This window comes from Otolemur garnettii, unplaced genomic scaffold, assembly GCF_000181295.1.
Source record: "Otolemur garnettii isolate 467f Iridium unplaced genomic scaffold, OtoGar3 scaffold00004, whole genome shotgun sequence".
NCBI lineage: Eukaryota > Metazoa > Chordata > Mammalia > Primates > Galagidae > Otolemur > Otolemur garnettii.
Window position 1 is genome coordinate 19,768,240 of NW_003852399.1, and position 21,108 is coordinate 19,789,347.

Sequence of the window (21,108 nt, forward strand, 5' to 3'; positions counted from 1 at the left end):
TTTGCTTATTAGAATGTCTAGTTCAAGATAATGATAAAGCCCAAGACTTGTATTAACAAGTCTTTGATTATTATCTTGTACTTAGAAATTGTTTAGTGGACTTAGGCTAATTCGAAGCATGCTTCTTCAAAAGTAACGAGTGCTTATACCTCTTTCTTGAACATTCTAAAGGACAGGAGCCTCTGATGACATGGTAGAAGCCCTTGAGTGCTTATCCAGGTAAGAGGTACAGTGTGTAGGCTCCCTGACTCTCTCCCTTTCTTCTTCTCATCTTACGTTAAAACCTGGGGAAGAAAACCATATGCCTCTCTTTTTGCATCTGTGCAAAGATTTCTTGTAGTATTCTTGTATTTTACATGTTGAGACTGGCAAAGCTAACGTGAGCAATTTAAAGTAATTTCTGCTTCAAATGTCAAGTGTCTGTTGCGTTTCAGCTCTTCCTCTCTGTGGTGTAATTGTCAACTGCGAGGGCACAGACTGACTTAATACAGTCATCAAATATGCTTTGAATTAGGAGTTCTTTGGCCAGCTTCTGGAGCACCGTTTGAAGCGGGGCGCCCGGTGTTGCCGTTACTAGTTTGCTCCTGCTTTATCAGAAACATAAGACCTGCGTATCCCGAGAACTATTACGTGAAATCTTTCCACAGGCGGATGACACGTGAGCGTATCTGGTTGCAAAACTGTAACATCGGTAGCAGCCTAATGCGAACCATTCCTTTTGTAATAGCTTACATTTATTAAGAACTTGCTTAAAGGAGTTCAAACAAGGGTGGTGACCTCTTAAGCACCCATATTTCAAAAGGCTTTTCTTTAACCGCACAGTTTGAAGTGGTGCACCCCGTATTTCCGTTACTAGTGCCTCCAATGGCTGATATTTTATGTAACTTTCAGCACTTAATACATTATTGCACCATCAGTATTCTGTGATGAATGCGTAATTAAAGATGATTGGAAATTCAAACTACGTATCATTTGCTCCCCTTGTGCGTTTGGGCGCATGCGTGAAGTCGGGAGGCAGGAGGGGAGCGGGAATTCGGCGCTGCCTGTAGGAAATGTTCAGTGTTGCGCTCGGCATTTTGTTTGACAGTTGTCACGTTGTTTTCATTGTCTCTCTGCTTTTGTTTATTTTCCTGCTTCTTAAGCAGCCTGATGAAATCTCACCAGCTAACTGGGATTGAATTTTGATGAGTACCAAGTTGCTTTGATGAAATGCAGTGTAATTATCTTAAACCCAACTTTATTTGGCTTTAATGCTGGTATTTTCCACATTGAGAAAATTAGTGCATTTGTCTGCTACTGGAGATGGAAGCCCAGTAAGAAAGATGGCTCAGGAAAAAAAAAACCCAAACAAACAATAAAACACCCCCCAAACACACACTTTCTCACACAATTTAAATTCACTTCATATCTTTGTTGCAAAACTAGCTTGTCCATGCATTCAATTTTTTTTTAATGTTTTAGCATCTGTTCCTTTTAGCAACAAAATCAGAATTCGTTATTAGCTAAACCTACCCTTACCCCCGCACTAGAAAAAGCAAATATGTAGCTCCAGTTGACCAAGAGATGAAGCTTTTCTGTGCTGTTATCTGAATTTTTCTAAAAGAGGCAAAAAGGATTTTAGTACTTTAAATATATTTCATTTTATCAATAAAGAAAAAAAATTTAAAATTTTTACTTCCTGGTGCTATTTCAGGCTACAATACTTATCTTGTATTTAGGTCTTCATTTCTGATACTTGTGTAGAAAAAAATAAAGTGTACTGAAACTTTATATAATTATGAGATGACACTGTTCTATCTCTTGGGGGATCATTTTGATGCTGGAATTTCAAGTGTTTGGGGCATCTGATCACAGTACTGCAAGTGGTTTTCAGAATGTTCACAGAAGCTAAAGCAAGATATTTTAGGTGTTCAGCCGTGTATTTTCCCCTCCTACCATAGGAGAGCAGCAATTTTCCACTGTTGCTGGGCCTTTTGAGTCAAATTCATCCTGGGTCTGAAATCAGAAGAGATATCCTGTTTGTAGAGTAACCAGGGACAGTTGAGACACACTTGGAGGTTCTTGGGGGGGAGACCATGCTATTCTCTGGATACAGATTATTCTTTACTTATCCCAGTTTTCTGGTTTGACTATGTTCTCTGAAGTTACTATAGAATTTTGACCCCCAAAGGCTGGCACAGAACATCCCCACTCTTAAACTCTTACAGATGGCAGCAGTTTAATTGAAGGCACATAATTGAAGGAAGTCCTGTGGTCCTGGGAGAAAGTTACATGCATGTGTATGTTATATGTATGAAGAAATGTATGTTACATTTCTTCAAAATCGGGTACCTTTGTGTAACCTAATTCAAATATCTTTCCCTTTGCAAGATTTTTCCTTGCCCAATTTTCAATGGGTGTAAGCTGATTTATTAATGACCATGAAGAATTTACTTCTTAATGTTACTACATGCTTTATAGAGTTTTCAAGCAAGGATTACTTTGGAATTCCACCATTACTGAGTTCTGCTAACTGTGAAACTGAGCAGCTTTCTGTGTGTGAACAGAATGCAATGAGCAAAATGCTGACTCCTCACTGGTTAGATTTACGGATGGTCTGAATGATACCCATATCCAATAGAAATAAACATTTATCAGAGCGGTTTCTCATAGTGACATGGATTTCATTTTAGTTTCTATTTTATGTAATCCATGATAGTTTTTATTTATATTTAAATGTCTGGCAAGGTCTATCCTAATGGTTTTTACAGAGGACGCCCAAAAACACAAAATAAAAAAATGCTTTACATTGATTATGTACAGTATGGAGAAATCACTTTTATACAAACGACTTCAAGTCTACTCCTTGTTATAATCTGTTTCTTTTACTCATTTATTAGGCTGTGGTTGTTAACATAATCTAGACCAAGTGTCAGATAAGTCCACTGTAACACCCATGTTCCTAGACTGCACTCTGTTTGATTTAGAATGAGATTGAAACTAAAAGATAATTTTCTAGAAGTGACTTCTAATAGCGTTTTTCTGAGCCTCAAAGAAGATGATCTGATTGTGATCTATTTTATAGCCCCAGCCAAATCTCAAATAGTTTATATATTTTAGCATTTGGATATATTATTAGGATAAGGGTTCCCTGAGCCATAGACTGGGGAAAAAATTGGTAAAATATGCATTTTTCTAATAAGATGCATGATTTTTCATTATACTAAATAGTTTAAAATTCATGAGGTATGATTATAAAGTGATTCAAGATTTGAAAAGGTATATAAACTGCTACAATTGAAGTCAAAGCAAGAACCTCAGGTTGGCAGCAAGGGACACAGACTCCATAGAACACTGCTGAGGCCAGTTATTTGAGGAGTTTATAAAGGAGATATACTAGGCCTTTCTTAAAAAAAAAAATCTATTAGAAAGGAACTGTGATTGATATTTTCATCAGTGGCTAAACAGTTTGATGAAATTGATTTTTCCTCATTCATCTGCAGGTTGAAGTTTTCCAAGTAGTTTATGACATGAATTGTGCTTGGAGAAGGGTTCCTTTGCTATCTTGAAACTCCATTGCTTGCTAGACCCTCCTTCAGGGAGGCTTTGTAGAGGCAGATGCTAAAATGGCCTTGGGCCAAGTAGCTGTGAGCAAAGCATTCACTGAGAGTTGAAGCTTTTCTAAGAGAAACAGACCATCTGACTTTTTAATTAGAAAACTGCTCAAGTCTACACCTCAGTGTCATCTCTTGGGACTCCTAAACCAGAATCTAGGGTTAGCTTTACTAGTGTTTTTCTTTTTTAAAACATGCAATAAAAATGTAGAACCATAGCCAGGGGAGGGATGAAGGGTAAAGGGGGTACGTCTCAAGGGATTGATAACAGGATTAGAACTTTGTAGAAATAATTTGCATTTCTGGCTGGTGTCTGTTATAAAACACACATACTTAACTTGGCTGGAGTTATGAAACCTGGTGTTTTACATTCCGAGTTCCTTTTAGGCAAAATCCAACACTTTATCCGCTCAGCAGAAATGGCCACCTCTGAGAACATTTAAGAACTAGCCCTTAGCACAGTGGGGAGGAGATTGGTTGGAGAGGAGACTTAGTTGGGACAAAACTCTTTCTTTAGCCAGTTCAGTGGTAAAAGGCAGAACTCCCTTCAAATTGTTGGTAGGTGAAATTGAAGATGATGTTGTAACAGCAAAATCAAAAGTTCTCGGGTGGCTACACCTATAACTTTGAAGAAGCTGTGCTCCCCTACGTGGACGTGTGGAAAATTGGCAGGATGTGTTAGGATTAGGGATTTCCTTCAAGCTGTCTCTGGCTCAAAGATCTTTAGAGATGATAATTTTTTTTAGGAGAGATTTTGTTTAAAACAAATCATCCATCTAAAATAGGTATTTTATTTGTAAACCAGCCCTCGAAAGATCAAGGATTCATTTTATTACCAAGCTAGCAAGACACATTAGACTTTGAGATTCTGGATGTTTTTTTCTCATCTTGGTGGTAGGATGTGGGCAAATTGCTTGGCAGTCAGCAGCCTCCTCTGCCTCATGTGTCTGTACAGTTTGAGAAGGTGCTTAATGTGAGTCTGTAATACAAAAATTACAAAAAACATTAAAAATGTTACTCCTTTTAGCAAGTCAGGCTGCGCTCTCATAAATATTCCCCATTTTGAGTTACTGAACAGCAAAAGAGGTAGAAGCACCATATAGACAGTGTTGATAGAAATGATGATTGTAATTATTTAAAATTATTCTAATTGTCCCACAGTAACTTTTTCATCACTGAGCTTTTTGGTCTAATGACTTCTTAGTATTTGTCCTCCATTCTCCCCATGAAAACAGTTTGTGATGGATCAGCTGTACTACCAGGCCATCACATATATTCAATTTTGGAAGCAAACATTTCATGGTTGTTTAAAAATCCAGAGTATTCACATGGGGAAAGTGTGGGAGGTTTCAAGTTTCTGAAACATTCTGCAGAAAATGAAGTGATAACAGTTCCTGCCGGTGGCCATATGACTCAATAATAACTGGAAGAGGGGAACAAAATGTTTGTTTAGACTTGGCCAGAGTTAATAACAAGCGAGTATTATCTTTATTTTATTATTGCTCACAAACGTGTTTTCCTTCCTCACCAGCGCTTTCCTCATCTCTTGTAGATACCAGGCGTTCCCAACACCTGGTTCTGCTCTGGGAGAAACGTTCAAAACGTGTTTTGTGCTGATTCGAGCCTTTGTGTTGATTCCTGCCATCCATTAAAAACACAACTACAGAAAAGTCTTAACTCTGTTGCTGCCATACGATGTTAGCCTGGGCTGCGGCCGAATGTGGGTAGCGTTGGTAGCAGGCAGCCCAAGGTAGATGTTGGGAAGGTTTTCATTTCAATTCCAGGCCTTCCTGCTCCAGTTCACCAAAATGCTTTGCTTTTAACGATTGCAGAATGCATTTGGCACCAACATGTGCTAACACGAGCTTTTGTTGTGTTTAAATTCTTTCCCAGCGTGGCTAGCCAGATCTTTATTTTATTTTGGTCCGTAGGCACATCTGTCACCTGTGTCCTTAGAGGTTATATGCCTCTTGGGAGGGACTTTTTTACTGAATGCATGCTTCATGTTTAGCTTCCAAATTCTTTACACGTTTCCGGAGCCACCATCAGGTGAGCCACCCAATTTTTAATCAAGTTGGTGGATGGCCTGGGGAATTAGGGTCTATTTTATTGTGTTTATTTTCACTAAGTGGGTGGGATATTGTAGCTCTAATAAACGACCTTTTGTGCTGACAGTGTTGTGGGCAGAGAGAGTGTGTGTATTTTAAAAAGAAAGCTTTTGGTTTCTGTATGTTAAGGAATTCTGCGAGAATTCTCAAGTGAAAGATTTCAGATGATGTAAGGAGGGAGACAGAGCATTTGCTGGGGAAGGGAGTGGGTAGGTAGAGACTATCACGAGGCTGAGATGGAGCATATCTGGATTAATTGTAAGTCTTAATATTTTGAGAATTTACAAAGCCTGCACCGTAAAGAGAGGCAAAATATTTGACTTAATAAACATGCCAGAAAATGGAGCAAAATTAAAAATTTTTAGTCTAGATATAAAATTTTTAGTTTAGTTTTTCTTTTTTTTTAGTGTGGCAATAGTACTTCTAATTTCATTAAGTGTTTTATCCACCTCAAAATTTAAATTCTAAGGACACTATAATTTTATGTTAGTAGACTGTTGTTTCACATAGTGCCCCCCTCCCCCCGCACACACACACACAATTTTAAGGATTCTATTGTGGACAGAGTCAGGATTTTAAGCAGGCATAAAAGAAATGTCTTTATAAACTCCATCTGGTCATGTTCTGTGTTTGTGTGTGTCTGAGCAAAATGTGTATTTTCATAAATGGTCTGCTGAAAATATTGGGAGCTCTACTTGTAATATGGATCATTTCTTACTAAAAGTCTTGGTGAGAGTAAGTTTTAGAGAAAACACAGTAGAATTGCAAATTTACACATCTTAGAGGTATTTTGACGTCTTTCCTGTGAATTAACCTATAGTTCCTCGGGGCTAACCTGTTCCAACCTCAACACCATCACATCTTGGGGCTCAACTGCAGGCTACAACTGCTTCTTATTTTTATCTTGTCTGTCTTCATATGATGGGAGATAAAATAGCAAAGGAATAAAAATAACAAGAGCAAAGTATTACTGAGAGTAAAAGTTCTGAGATTGCCTCCCCCCAGACTGCTGTTTTTTAATTATAAAGGAGACAGAATTTATTATGGATTCTATGCTACAGGTTTGTGAAATTTAATACTGACTTCAAAATATACTACAAGTCTATAGTAACCAAAACAGCATGACTTTGGTATAGGAACAGCTAGATAGACCAATGGAATAGAAATCGTCAAGAAGTATTATTGTATTGACAGCTGATTCTTAAGGGTGTCAAGAATATAGACTAGGGAAAGGATACCCTCTTCAGTAAATGGTGCTGGAAAAATTCGACATCCATCTATAGAAAAATGAAACTTAGATCCTTGCTTAAATATAGAGTGGCCATAAAGTTCATGTACAATTTACTACGTTAAACTATTTTAAGTTGCATATAAACTTTGTTCACTCTGTATAAGACCAAAAAAAATATAAAACTACTAGAAAAAAAGGGCAAATACTTCAAGACATCGATCTAGGTATTCATGGCTAAGATCTCTAAAAATGTAGGCAACTATAACAAAAATAAATGAGATTTCAAGAAACTAAAAAGCTTCTGCACAGCAAAGGAAACAATCAAAGAGTGAAGAGACAACCTTTTGAAGGGGGTAAATATTTTTAAACTATTCATCTAACAAGAGACTAATATCCAGAATATGTAGAAACTCAACTTGACAATAAGACAAATAATCACATTAAAAAGTATGCAAAAGAAATAGACATTTCTCAAAAGACATACTAATGGCCAACAGATATATGAAAAAATGTTCAACATCATTAATCACCATGAAAATGCAAATCAAAATCATAAGGAGATACCATTTTAGCCCAGTTAGAAACTCTGTTATCCTATTTAAAGGACAAAAAAAAAAAAACAAAAAAAAACCCGATGTTGATAAGGATGCAGAGAAAAGGGAACGGTCACGTGCTATTGGTGGGAATGTGTGTTAGTACAACCTTTATGGAGAATGGTATGAGATTTCTGAAGAAACTTAAAAATAGAGCTACTATGTTATCCTGCCTACTGGATATTCATCAAAAGGAAAAGAAATCTGCATATTAAAGGGACCCCTGCACCCCCCTGTTTACTGCAGCACTATTCCCAGTACCAGAGATAAGCAGTCAGCCTCAGGGTCCATGAAGGGATGAATGGATAGAGAAAATGTGGTATTCATACACAAAAGAATCCCGGTCAGCCATAAAGAATTCCTGCCTTTGCACTAGCAGGGATGGAGCTGGAGGTCATTATGTGACATGAAATGAGGTCATTATGTTACAGAAAGATGCCACATGCTCTCACTTGTGGGAACTAAAAGAATTGATCTTAAAGAGATTGTAGAATGGTTGGTGATACCAGAGGTGGGAAGAATGTATGCATGGAAGGTGGGGGTGTGGAAGAGGTTGGTTCGTGGGTACAAAATACAATTAGAAGAAGTAAGCTCCAATATTCAATAACAGAGTAGGGAGATAAGAGTTAGCAACAAGGCAGTATGTATTTTAAAGTAGCTACTCAGAAGAAAAAATCACTTTACCATTAAGATATTTGCACTCGAATGTTTACCACAGCTCAGTTCACAATCACCAAGATGTGGAAACAACCCTAGTGTCCATCAACACATGAATGGATTAATTAACTGGGGTATATGTATACCATGGAATACTATTCAGCCATAAAAAGATGGGTGTTTTATCTTTTGTATTAACCTGGAGGGAGGTGAAGAACATTCTTCTTAGTAGTGTATCACAAGAATGGAAAAGCAAATATTCAACGTATGCAATACTGATATAAAACCATAGATAAACTACCCCCATCATGTGAGAGAGAAAGGCAATTAAATTCAAGTTGGGGGGAGGGGAGAGAGGATGGGGAGGGTATGTAAGCTCTCACCTCATGTGCACGATGTAAGGATCTTCAGCACACTCGCTGGGTGAAGGGCATTGAACCACAACTTGAACTATCCCTAACAAATGCAAACAAGTAAACCTAATAATTTGTACTCTCCTATTAATCTGAAATAAAAAAATCATACATTTTTGCCAAAGGTAGGGTGTATAAAAAACAAAAAATTATAAATCGTTTATAACCTGTGACTTATTCCAACACAAAAAATCTAAAGAAAAAAATAGGTATAAATATTAGGAATAAGTGTGCTCATTTAGCACTATAATAGCTGAACATTGGAAACATAAATGTCCAATACAGTGATACTGGGCATTGAATAAAGAAGCATATAAACAAATGGAACATGATAGAAATTGTATTTATAAAATAAACAGCAAAGAAAATATCAATAAATCTTTAAGTTAAAAATAGGAGTAACATATATGGAATATAATCTAATTGTCTAAAAACCCATTTAGATGAAAAATAGGTATAAAGCTTGGGAGTAAATTTAAACAAAGTGCTGGCATGTATTGACTGGGTGGTGGGATTTTTATAGACCTATGTATCTCTGAATATTGTGTAAAATGTACATTAAATATATGTATGACCTTTTATAGAAATAAGATGCTTTATATGTAATAAGTCTATGATTTTTTAAGCCTGCTCAAATGTAAAGATTTTAATACATTTTGTAACCTAGATTATTTTCTTACCATAGTTTGAGCAGTGGAAATACTGAATAAAATGATACAATGTATTTTACCGATATAGTCACACTGCCTAATGGCTTTCCAGAGAACTTGTACTTGCCTTTATGCTACCAGCAAAGAGCGAGTGCCAATCTGATCACACTTTCCCAGACTCCTTTGCATTTTAAAAGATAACTCTATTGTGTTTTTAAAAGAACACTTCATCTGTTGTAAGGTATATTTATTTACCAATGAGGGGGAATCCCACTTCCATTTCTTTTTTACCAGTCCCACTTCCTCCATTGTGAATTATCTTTTTTTTTTTATTAAATGATAGTTGTGTACATTAATGCAATCATGGGGTACAGTGGGGTGTTTTCATATACAATTTGAAATATTTTCATCAAACTGGTTAACACAGACTTTCTGTCCTTTGCCCATTGTGAGCAAAGAGCATACGCATTCCTTTAAAAGCTTAGGGAAAAAGGAATATCACAACTGTGGTAATTTTACTTTTTTAGATGAAGGTCCAAGACTTCCACGGTGGCAAAGAGCTTTGAGCTTTCACAGTTGGATACTGAAGACTAGATTATCAGGTCCAAGTGCAAGGTCTTTAATTTTTAGATGGATTAAGAAGAATCCAAAGTTGTACCAAAAAATGCTGAATTTATAACCTGTTGTGTTGTACGGTGATAGTTTTAGCATCTGTTCCTGCCTTCTAAGCTGTATGCGTCTTGAGTGGTGCCAGCTAAGGCAAATAAAATTAAAAGCGTGTCAACTTCTTGAAAACTTGCTTTATGAAAATGAATTTTAAAATATCCCTGAGAAGTGAAACTTGGCATATGTGCTGCCCCAGTAATCTGTTCATGGGTTTTGTCAAATTTTAAGAGTGATAATATGGTGATCCTTAAAACATTTTTTACATATATATATTAAATGGGTGATAAATTTAAGACTAGCATTTTTATGAGCATAGAAGTAAATGGAAGAGAGTGGATAATTTAAATACATATATGTATTTGTTATGAGTATATATGTAATTTCTGTGGCCAATTGCTTTTCAAAAGTTGATTATTTTATGTGACCTTTGATTTACTTTTATAAAAGGCTTAACATGCATAGACTAGCTTGTAATAGTGGAAATGCCATCTGAGCTTTTAAATTGATGGGGACATTGTTAATTTAAACTCAGCACCAGATTAGAGAGGTGTGTGTGTATGTATAATTGAAGACTCCATTGAGTGGTGTTTCTGAGACGTTTGCATCATGGCTATTACATAAGGTTGAACAATATAGTCTCACACAGAGGTGTCCAAGCTGCAGCCCGTGGGCTGCATGCAGATTACATGAGGACTGTTTTGTTTATCTCTGGTGTTAAATATTGTAAAAATTATGCACAGACCTTTTGTTTTTGTTGTTAGTGTTTGTGTATTTACGTGTAGCCTAAGAGAACTCTTTTTCTTCCCATGTGTGGCAGAGAAGAACAAAGGTTGGACACCTCTGAGAACTTTGGTGATCTGGAGAAAGAGATGGCTTTCCAGGACCTATCCCTTGAGCCACCCACACCTCCCATGAAATAGACACAAAAAGTGCCCCCTAAATACTCTCTTGCAGGTTTTCCAGTTCATCCCTTTCTACTACTTCAGAGTTTTTTTTAACCAAGGTTCAGCCTAAGGTTGAAGAAATCTTGGAATGAGGACAAGTGTCTTCACAATCTCAGCTGCCCCCCGGGCCATCTTGACAGTCCTGTCACCTGCTGTCTGTCTGAGCTGTCCTCATTCTGCATCGGAGTTACCCTTAACTGTCACTGTTTCTTCTTGGAAGCTGTTTTCTTTTGGTGGCAGACAGGTGAAGTAAATTTCCTCACCTTTTTTCCTATCTATGTGTCTTCAAATACTATACCAACTTACGACTTGTATCTCCTGGTGGAAGAGGCAAACTTCCTTCTTTCAGGGATACCCTGGGTATTTTTGGGTCTTAGTCTCCCCCAGGGGCTCCCTATTATCCACCGTGACCGCCTTTTTCCTCTTTTTCTCTGCCAGCTCTTTCTTAGGGCCTTCATTTTCCCAGTGCCTGAACTTCACATTTCCATCTGGCTATCCCAACTTCAAGTCATCTCAAATGACTTCTAACTCTCTTTTCAAAAGAGCTCTTTGACCTCCTATTTTAGGAGGCAACACCTCCCTCCTTACTTTAGCCACAACCTGGAAATCATCCTAAACTCTGTCACCTTATTTTTCTTCCCCATTTGGTCACTGATTCCACTTGATTCTGTCACCTCAACTTACTGCCAGCTCCTCCTCTTTACCCACTTCTGCTCTTTCTTCTCTTTGCCCACTTGACTACTTTTGTGGTCTCTTGGTCTTTATTTGTGAGACCAACTCTAGAAATTACATAAGAATTATCTTTTTTGAGAGTCTCACTGTTGCCCTGGGTGGAGTACAGTGGTGTCACAAGTGTAATAGTTGACAGCAACCTCAAACTCCTGGGCTCCAGCAATCTTCTTGCCTCAGTTTTTCTATTTTTAGTAGAGATGGGATCTTGCTCTTGCTCAGGCTGGTCTCGAACTCCTGAGCACAATCCATTCACCCTCCTTGGCCTCCCAGAGTGCTAGGATTACAGGCGTGAGCCATTGCGCCTGGCCAAGAACAATCTTTTACTTCATCTGAGTATTATCTTGAAAAAATATGCACCTATATTATGTTACCAACATTTTTAGGCATTATTTTTTAGTGACATAGACTTTTAAAAAACATGACATTCTATTAGTGTGGTTAACTTTAAATTTTCTAGCCAACTATTTAACATTTTGCTAAGCCCAAGTGGGGGTAGACGCAGACACTGATCTGTAACGGGGGTCCTCTTTTGCTATGCCCAGTCACTCTCCATTAAACCCACACACAGAGACAAGGAACAGATTACACATGTGTATTTAACACCCTCTTTTTAATACTTAGGAATGTCAGAGTTGGATTTCAGATGTACTATCTGGCTTTATGGTCATTGCTGAGATGATAAAAAGAAAATTAGGTAAATGCATCTTCTTTGACAACTTTTGCCTAGGATTTTCCCCTACTACGTGTTCAGAACTACACATGATAGAAAGAATGCTCTGGAATATTCTGAAGCTTACTTCCATTGCTTGTTTCACGGTGGTGGTTAGTTCTGTGTAAATGGACTTCTGCAAATTTTATTCTATTTCACTTGATTTTTCTATTTTTAGTACAATATTTCTGTGAGTTACTACCGATGATTCAGTTAACTTTGCGAGTATAAAGTATCTGAAAGTAATACAGCATGATAACACTCATGCATTTTGGTGGCATTTAAAAAGAAAATAAAGGAGGCTACTGTCTGTGTATTACAGATCTTGAATTAGCAAGGACTTTCCTGGGCTGTGGCTATCTCTGAGCTGGGAGTACTGAAAGCTATGATTTGGCGGATACGTGGAGAATAAAAACACAGTTTATATTAATATGGCTTTTTAGTGTAAAGGAAATGTGTTAATCTGAAGAGAGCTAGTTTTCACAAGGTAACTCTTGTCCATTGATATCAATTTTTAGTGTAATAAAAAGAATTACTACATGGTTTAAAACTTAAATTTTGTGTTTTGTATAATTAGCTTAATTTCACATCATGGGTTTTTTAACAGAGTAAACTTTGATTCACTAGCAAAGTATAGTACTTTTTCTAGCCTGGGTAGAGGAATGCTGGAATGCACATATGTCCTGAAATAACTTAGTGCAGTTTGGTTAAAACAACAGCCCAAATGATGAGAAATAAATTGGATTATAAAATCCTACTTGATGGTTTAGCATGTCAATTAGTTCAGTAAGGATTTGAACCATACCCCACAGTCGTGGGATGAAAAACAGCACACGGAGGTCAAGCCAAGTGCCTGGTAATGGGGCCAACCTCAGTGGGAGCTAGGGGGTGGCATGTGCCCTCTGGACAATAATTCAGTTTCCTCAAGTATGAGATAATAGTTATATAATTAATAAAGCTCTATTGAGTACCCAAGTTAAGTTAGACGACTTATTTAGGGATGAAACGACATGTTTTGAAATCACTACAAAACCAAGACTATCTAATTCTGGGGCACTGGTGTTTGTGATTCAACTTTGTGGCCTAGAATGCATCTGCACCTCATCGACAAGCCTAGTGGTGCTGTGGTGCCGTGAAGGTCAGGTGAGTGAGTGGGCCACAGTGCTCATGAGCAGCTCTCCAGCAGTTGGGGGGCCTTGTTGCTTCAGAACTGGGGGGTCAGTGGAAGAGGACCTCAAGTAGAGTGACAGAGCGCTGGCTGATAAAGCCTGGGCGACTGAATTCTTCTTGATCTGTAGCCTTCCCCCAAAGCTAGTTTCCTCTACTCCGCTCCTACTTCATGCTAATCCTTTCAGCTCTTGTGTAACGGGCAGTAGGACGTACTGCTAATGACAGAACGCTCTGCGGTTCCTATCCCGACCCCTTTAGGAGGAGCTTTGTGACTTTTGCCATCACATAACTTCACCAAACCTTAGTTTTCCCATTTCTAAAATAACACCTGTCTCAGAAGTTGTAAAGAATATGGATGTGCGTGGGCACCTATAAACTAGCAATGACGTTTATAATGTCAGTCCACTTAAAAAGACTATCAGTAAAATGATCTTAATGGTACGGATCTGGAGAAGGGGTTCTCAAACCAAGGAGAACATCAGAATCACCAGAAAGGCTTAAAATAGGTAGGCAAAGAGATGCACAGATCCCTCCTATGAACAGGAGGACGGATTGGGGTCAGGTGACCCCCAGCTGGCAACTGTTCTCCTCTCCAGCAGATGTTTTGCCTTAGACAGTGACTTCTTTAAACCCAGAGGTGCAAGTACAGACAGAATCACCTTGCATCTCTCTTCACAGTGGAAACTCATTTCAGGAGGTATAAAAAAGAAGAAAGTGGCTACTGAGAAGATAACATTTATCTGTTTGAAGTTTCCTATAGCCTCTCTTAGTTTTAAAGAGAGAAGACAGACACTGGCATTGTTTTAAATGATCCTTCAGAGATTTTGAGGATTTAATTGAATGTTTTGTACTTTAGCAAAAACCGAAGCTATTTATCTGTATAAGCTCTTCAAGCTTCACTTACTGAAAAAGTTCTGTCCTCTCTCAATTCTTAGCTGAGAGCAATGTGCACATTATTTGCTGACTTGGGTGCTGTTCTGTGAGTTCGTGTATTTAAAGCTTGTGAGGGAGCCAAGCCACAGGGTCTGGCTGGCTTTCAGCTGCTAAACAGGGGGCATGTAACTTGCCATTGGTCCCCAACTGAGAGAACTGTGGATGTAATTTCTTTTTGGTAAACATTCATCCTGAAGGGAATTTATCTCTTCTACCCATTTGTTTTCCTTTGGGTGTTTTCCTTCTGTTGCCTGATCCTCACTCTTTTGGACATGAGCACTTCTGCAGTGTTACTTATCCTCTCAAAACAATGAAAAATTACTTTTGCAAAGCTGTTTAAGTCAGAGGATGTAAAATGGATCCCAGCCAAACCAGCAGTCACCATCCATCAGAGGTAAGAAGAGAGACTTCTAATACCCCTTGGACAACTAGCAGTCCATGCTGGGACTGAGGTGGGCAGCAGAGCCCTGGGGCTGGACTTGCGATGCCGTCGGGGGATATGGTCCAGTCTTTTTTCTGGTTTGGCTCTGAGTTGGATTGATTCATGTGATTGCTTTGAGGAAGATTAAGAAGATAGACTCTTGCTCTTTTGGTCTCATCAATGTTCTTTGTTATTTGTTACCATCACGGCCACTATCACTGCCACCACTGCCCTGTGTTGAATATTCACTGTGCTGTGACCTGAACTAAACTTTGTGTTAGTGTTTAATCAAAACATCCACATAATCGGGTAGGAATTCCTGTTTCTCACATTCTGTAGATGAGAAACCAAGCCTTAGAGAAGATGTCAGCTGCGAGGCTTTGGATAAGTTGTAGCAGCAGAACTAAGGCTGAAATCTAGGCTTAGTCACACAGTGTGTTTTTAACCCCTGTGGTCTATGCTGCATTGCTCTCCTATACCGAGGTGATTGTTGGAAAGTATCCACCGCTTTTTTTTTTCTTTGTGGAGACAGAGTCTCACTCTTTTGCCCTTGGTAGAATGCCATGGCATTGTTGTAGCTCACGGCAACCTCAAACTCTTGGGCTCAAGTGATTCTCCTGCCTCAGCCTCCCAAGCAGCTGGGACTACAGGTGCCCCACAACTCCCAGCTGGGTTTTTCTATTTTTAGTAGAGGTGGGGTCTCACTCTTGCTTAGTCTTGAACTTCTGAGTTCAAGCAATCCACTCACCTTAGCCTCCCTAATTGCTAGGATTATAGGCACGAGCCACCACGCCCAGTTGGAACTTACAACTTTTAAATGTTCCGTACATAAAATTTGGAATGGCATTTCTAGTTCCATTACTACTACTAATAATAATCTAAGTACCTTTAGTGAAGGGAATCAAAAGTTTAGGCTAGAACCATGGTGATGGAGAAACCTTTATAGGATAATTTGAAATACTTTGAGACTAGATTTTTAGTATCTCATTTAAAATAAATATGACATTTCAAAAGAATAGGCAGCATGTGTTTATGTAGAGCTAATTGTATATGCAAATTTTGTCAGCTAAGCAGAACAGCTGTTAACTATATACTTTTGAAAAGGATAAGGGATGGTCTAAAAAGGTTTAGAGAACATAAAGTTGATGCGGAACCTGGTAGCCAACTATTTTTCTTTCTGTGAGAAGCTGTACTTAAGGAACCACAGAAGGGGCTTTGGAGTTCAAATAAACAAGAGCTCCTTGGTGTACTTAAGGTTATTAAGATGTATTAAGTATTCTCCTGGGTCTCTAAAATGCTTTTTCAAGGATAAGTGGATATAGACACATTTTAAGGCATATGCATATATATAGAGTAGATGAACGCTCAAGGTCCTGAACTATACTAATATTTATGGTCAAGATTTTTAGAATTTGACATTTGCCATTGGAGTAAACAAAACACAATTGGACTTGTGTGTACTCAACCATTTAAACTTTAGTTGCACACTGGTAGTACAAAATATTTGAACAGAGGATTAATGATGGCTGGCCCCTGGTTTGGTATCTGAGGGGGTTTCCCTTGCCACCACCCTTCCTGAATTCTCCCTAAAATACTTATAAGGATGGAATGGGTAATATTTTAAACTAAAAAGTAACAGTCAATCTGTTGTCATGATTCAGAGGGGAGGTCCAGCAACTGAATGGTAAAAAGACTGAATTGAAAATCATAAATGGAGGGTTATTTATATTATGCCACTGATGACTATTCCCACATGAAAGCTAGGAAATGGCTTCCTCCACTCTCATCCAACTGGCCCCTGGGTTAAAAATGAAAAATCCGAAACAATTAGAAAGCTGGACAAGTATCCTTTTGTGCCATGGCCTGTGCTTTATAACAACAACAGAATGATAATTATAGCTAATAGTGAATGCTTATAACATTCCAGATGTTATAGTAAGTATATCGACAAAGTACTGCACTAATTGTATAGGGAAGATATTATTTCTAATTTCCACATGAGTAAATGTGGTGTAATAGTAATTCATATTAGCTGTGTGGTTTGAGTGAGTTAAGGAAATGTGGCTAGGATTTGAATCCACGCAGTCTGGCTTCAGAGCCAGTGGTTCTAAGGACAAGGATAAACTGTCTATGAAGCCAGATTCCTCTTTCTCTCTAAAGACTGTTGGTATTACTCTTCCTACAAATATTCACCAACACCCAGAAAACAAACACGTAAGGAGGTGGTGGTAGCACATTGTGTCCTGGAAATTGTGGTTCTCTTGAGGAATGTTAAGTCAGGGAGATGATGGAAAGAACCCTGATGGAAGTACATGTTAAAGATTATAATTATTTCCCTTTAGTGTGTTAGAGATCCAGACACCAGCTAAGAGAAAGTTCTATGCCGAGCAGAGATTAGTTCAACATAGTTGGAGTAAAGGAAAGCAGCCTAAAACTGGATAATGAGGTTGGAGGATGAGCAAATGAAGTGCTTGGGATGAAAATGGAATTAATCAACACACAGGTGAGTGGGGGGCAGTCCCCACAATTAATCATCTGTTAGATATGAGCAGACCTTTTTCATTCTTTATTTTTCTTGTCTTGAAGAAAAGCAAAAAATGAACTTATGTAATGGTTATTGTAGACTAAGAGAGAACTCATTCTAGAATTTAACAAATTTCAGAATTCAGATATTAAATATCTCATATATATAAGAACTGAGTAAAAATTATGGCAACGTTTGTCCCTAGTAGAATGTAGAGAAGACATAGCATTCACAAACTAGGTAAGAAAGTAAAAGTGAATAGGCTGAGAAAAAGGGATGACATGGTCAAATTAAAAGAAGTCAGGTGAGGTAAAGAATTAGAGCAAACTTCAATATAGAGTAGCCAGATAAAAATGTAGAGTGTCAGGTACAGAACTGAGCATCTGAGAAGTGGAATAATGATATGGAGGAAAAACTTGGGCAACTCGAACAGAATTTTGAACATAAAGACATAGTCATGAAAATAATGATGAAAAAGAAGATAGACATTAACAACAATAACCTTGAATTGAAAAATGCCCTGGTTTGGGACTTTACCTAACAAATGCAATCAATGTTACCTGGTTTCTTGTACCCTCCATGAATCCCCAACAATAAAAAAAATTAAAAAAAGAGCTATAGGTGAAAGAAGGGTCAATACAGAGACACAGTCTGGCATAAAATATGTGAAAGCAAAGGATAAGTAGAAAATTCTACAAGCATCCATGAGGACAATGCTTTCTATTTAAGGAATAAAAATCAAAATCAAAGTACCCTCAGACTTTTAGTTTTAATATCCAAAAAAGGTAGTGGAGTAGCATTCAAGATTCAAAAGATGGAGACATAACTCTATAATCTTGTACCCAGCTAAGTTATCTTTACGGGTGTCCCATTCTGTCTGAATTGTGCTACTGAAATATTTGCTGTAACAACTTGCAAAAAAATTGGCTGGACACCTGTAGCTCTGTGGTTAGGGTGCTGGCCACATGTTCTGGGGCTGGTGGGTTCAAACCCAGCCCTGGCCAACTAAAAAAGAAAAGAAAAAAAAAATAGCCAGCATTGTGGCTGGTGGCTGTAGTTCCAGCTACTAGGGAGGCTGAGGCAAGAGAATCACTTGAGCCCAAGAGTTTGAGGTTGCTGTGAGCAATGATCCCATGTCTCTCTACTAAGGGTGACAAGGTGAGAGACTCTGTCTCAATAAAACAAAACGAAAACTTGCAAAAAAATTTACTGTGCATTTATGAACCAAATCCTTTCACCCGTGTTCACATGCACTTAATAGCAATGCCATTTAAGTAGAGAGTGAGTCTGGGAAAGAGGCAGTGCCTTTCAGTGTTACTTCAGCAGTCGTCCCAATGGGATACCATCTACTCTGGTTATCTGTTACACATGACAAATATCCTCAAGTTTAATAAAAACTTAAAACCAACAGTTGTGTTACCATTTTGCCTGGATCTGAGAATCGCCTTGCTCTAAGTCTCACTTCACTTGGGGGCACTCATCTTGCTGTGTTAGCTGACTGCAGAGGGTCAATCCATCTGAGTGAAGGCTTCTCGGCTCCCGTGTTGCTGTTGGCTGGGCGTTTCTCTATCCACATTGACCCTTCCGGATTGGCTCAGTGTCCTCACAGTTGAGTGAAGCACTTTATAAGCACTGCCCTAATCTTCCTGTCAGTAGTTTCCTTCCCTTTTGTATTTGTTTAGACATTTATAGATGCCCCAAAAATATAATACAGGCAAATGACGTGTAATGATCAAGTCAGCATAACTGAGGCGGCCATCACCTCAAGCACTTATCATTCTGCTGTGTTAGGAACATTCTAATTCCATCGAATGTCCTTGTGATGCAATCTTTCGGAGGTTTCTTTTATGGAAATCCTTTGGATAAGATCTACAACAAAGCAGTCCTTATAACCGTTTATAAGCTCTGAAAGGTACCTTCAAAAATCACATCCTATCATGCATAAAATATTCACCTACTATTTTGGTAACCTCAGTGAATAATTTATAAATAAGATATTTATAAAATGGGTCTCTTGTCTCTTCATGGCCTTTGGCTAAGATGAACTATAATATCTGTTCTTGACAGTTTAATATCTGATATTTCCTCTATCTGAGGATGCAATATTAAGCTGATTTGGGGGGTAGGAAATGGAATAAGGGCTTGCTCCAACTACTCTGCACGCCAACCTGGCATTGCAGTATGTCCAGGAATGGTATACTCCTCATGGGCGCGGGTATTTGTATTTCCAAAAATAGATGTATTTTGCCTTAATTGTTCTTATTTAGCTTCTTGGCTTTTACTGACTTTTTCTTCCTTTATTTTTTATGTAAAGCAGTCTTGGATATCTTAAATATTAAAGTGTAGTATAAAATAATAAATATGAACAAATGATTCCCTAAGCCAATATGTGTTTGAGGGGTAGCCATAATTATCATTTCTAAGTTTTTATACCTTTTTGAAGTCTCATCTTTAAGAGAGAACCAAGCCCTCACATCTGGTAGGCATCTTCCTTCCTCCTCTCTTCCCCCTCTCTCCCTTCCTCACAAAACACCATCTGCCTTGTCCAGATTTGTGGTTGTTTCCACGTTTTATTTATAAATATGGAATCTGGGAGGGAGATGTTAAGTCATACTGTGCCCTTAGTTAATAGGAATTATTTTACCTTCTTTCATGGCATAAGACCATTGGGCCCTGGAGGCTTGCTGGTCAGTGCAAAATGTTCTTTCTGAGAACCAGAAAAGTAGCATTCGCTAGTTACGACTCAAGTCATAGGCTCTTAACGATAGCCGTTTTACAACTCTTTTTGAGTGTATACTTTTTAATTCTCAAGAATTGTTACTCTTATTTTTAGAGAAACTTGCAATTTATTGGTCATAGTCCTAAAAAATATAAATCTGTTATAAGATAAAGACACATTTATGTGAAAGTAAACCGTTCTCTCACGGGTATGCCCAGATGTACTCCGGGGGCAGGGGGCGGGATATGTTCTAGACACACATACACACACGAATACACATATATGTCTCGGAGAAGTTGTGCAGAGTTGTCATAATTTTTAAGGCGGCCTGCTGTACTGCTGCTGAAACCGTCAGTGACCCACAATTGAAGATTAAATGGAGAGATGTTAAAACACAGCTGCAGTTGCCCTTCAAAGGATTTGCTTTCCGTTAGAACCAACTTAACTTTTAATAAAACATTTAGATGATGAACCCTCGGCATTATATTGGTAGAATTTTAAGCGTTTCGGTAGGGAGATTTGGAAAACACGCAAAATCAGTTAAAATATAAGTACGGATCTTCTTTTAACATTCATCACCCACCAATTGTGTATGTTTTGTATTAGACTAAAACTGATTGGAAGCAACTTGCAGGAGTTTCTTAATTTATTCCTTATTTTCTGATTTCTAAGCTGCTATCAGAAAAAATGGTTACCTAATTTTTAAACATGGTACAGGAGAAAGCCTTTTTCACATCTGTTCTCGGTAACCCAGTCTCTAACTTCCCTAATAGATAAAGGCTTTTATTGTGACCAGGCTATAGCTTTGGAGTTGTAATTCTGTTTTTGATTAGTGACAGTAAAAGGTAGAAAACATCTTATTTTTTAAAGGTAATTTTTACATATTTTGTGAGCCTTGGCATCTTTTTATGTTTCTTGGCAAAGCATTCTCTGTAGTCTTTTCTCAAAGTCCCTATTATTACTTATTTATTTTTTTGGCATCCTTGTTTGGATTTTTCTGACTTAAAAAAAAATCGTCAAAAGCCAAATAGGGTGTAATAGTCAA

General features: G+C 38.0%; 1 protein-coding gene and 1 non-coding gene across 3 annotated transcripts in view; both read left to right on the plus strand.

The window, feature by feature from the left end:
- RSPO2 (R-spondin 2) overlaps positions 1–21,108 on the plus strand; it is a 139,045-nt gene that overhangs the window by 105,992 nt on the left and 11,945 nt on the right. The window lies entirely within an intron of this gene.
- LOC111728087 lies at positions 19,361–19,549 on the plus strand. Its single transcript, XR_002775492.1, has one exon. It is a non-coding gene; the product is annotated as a U2 spliceosomal RNA (small nuclear RNA).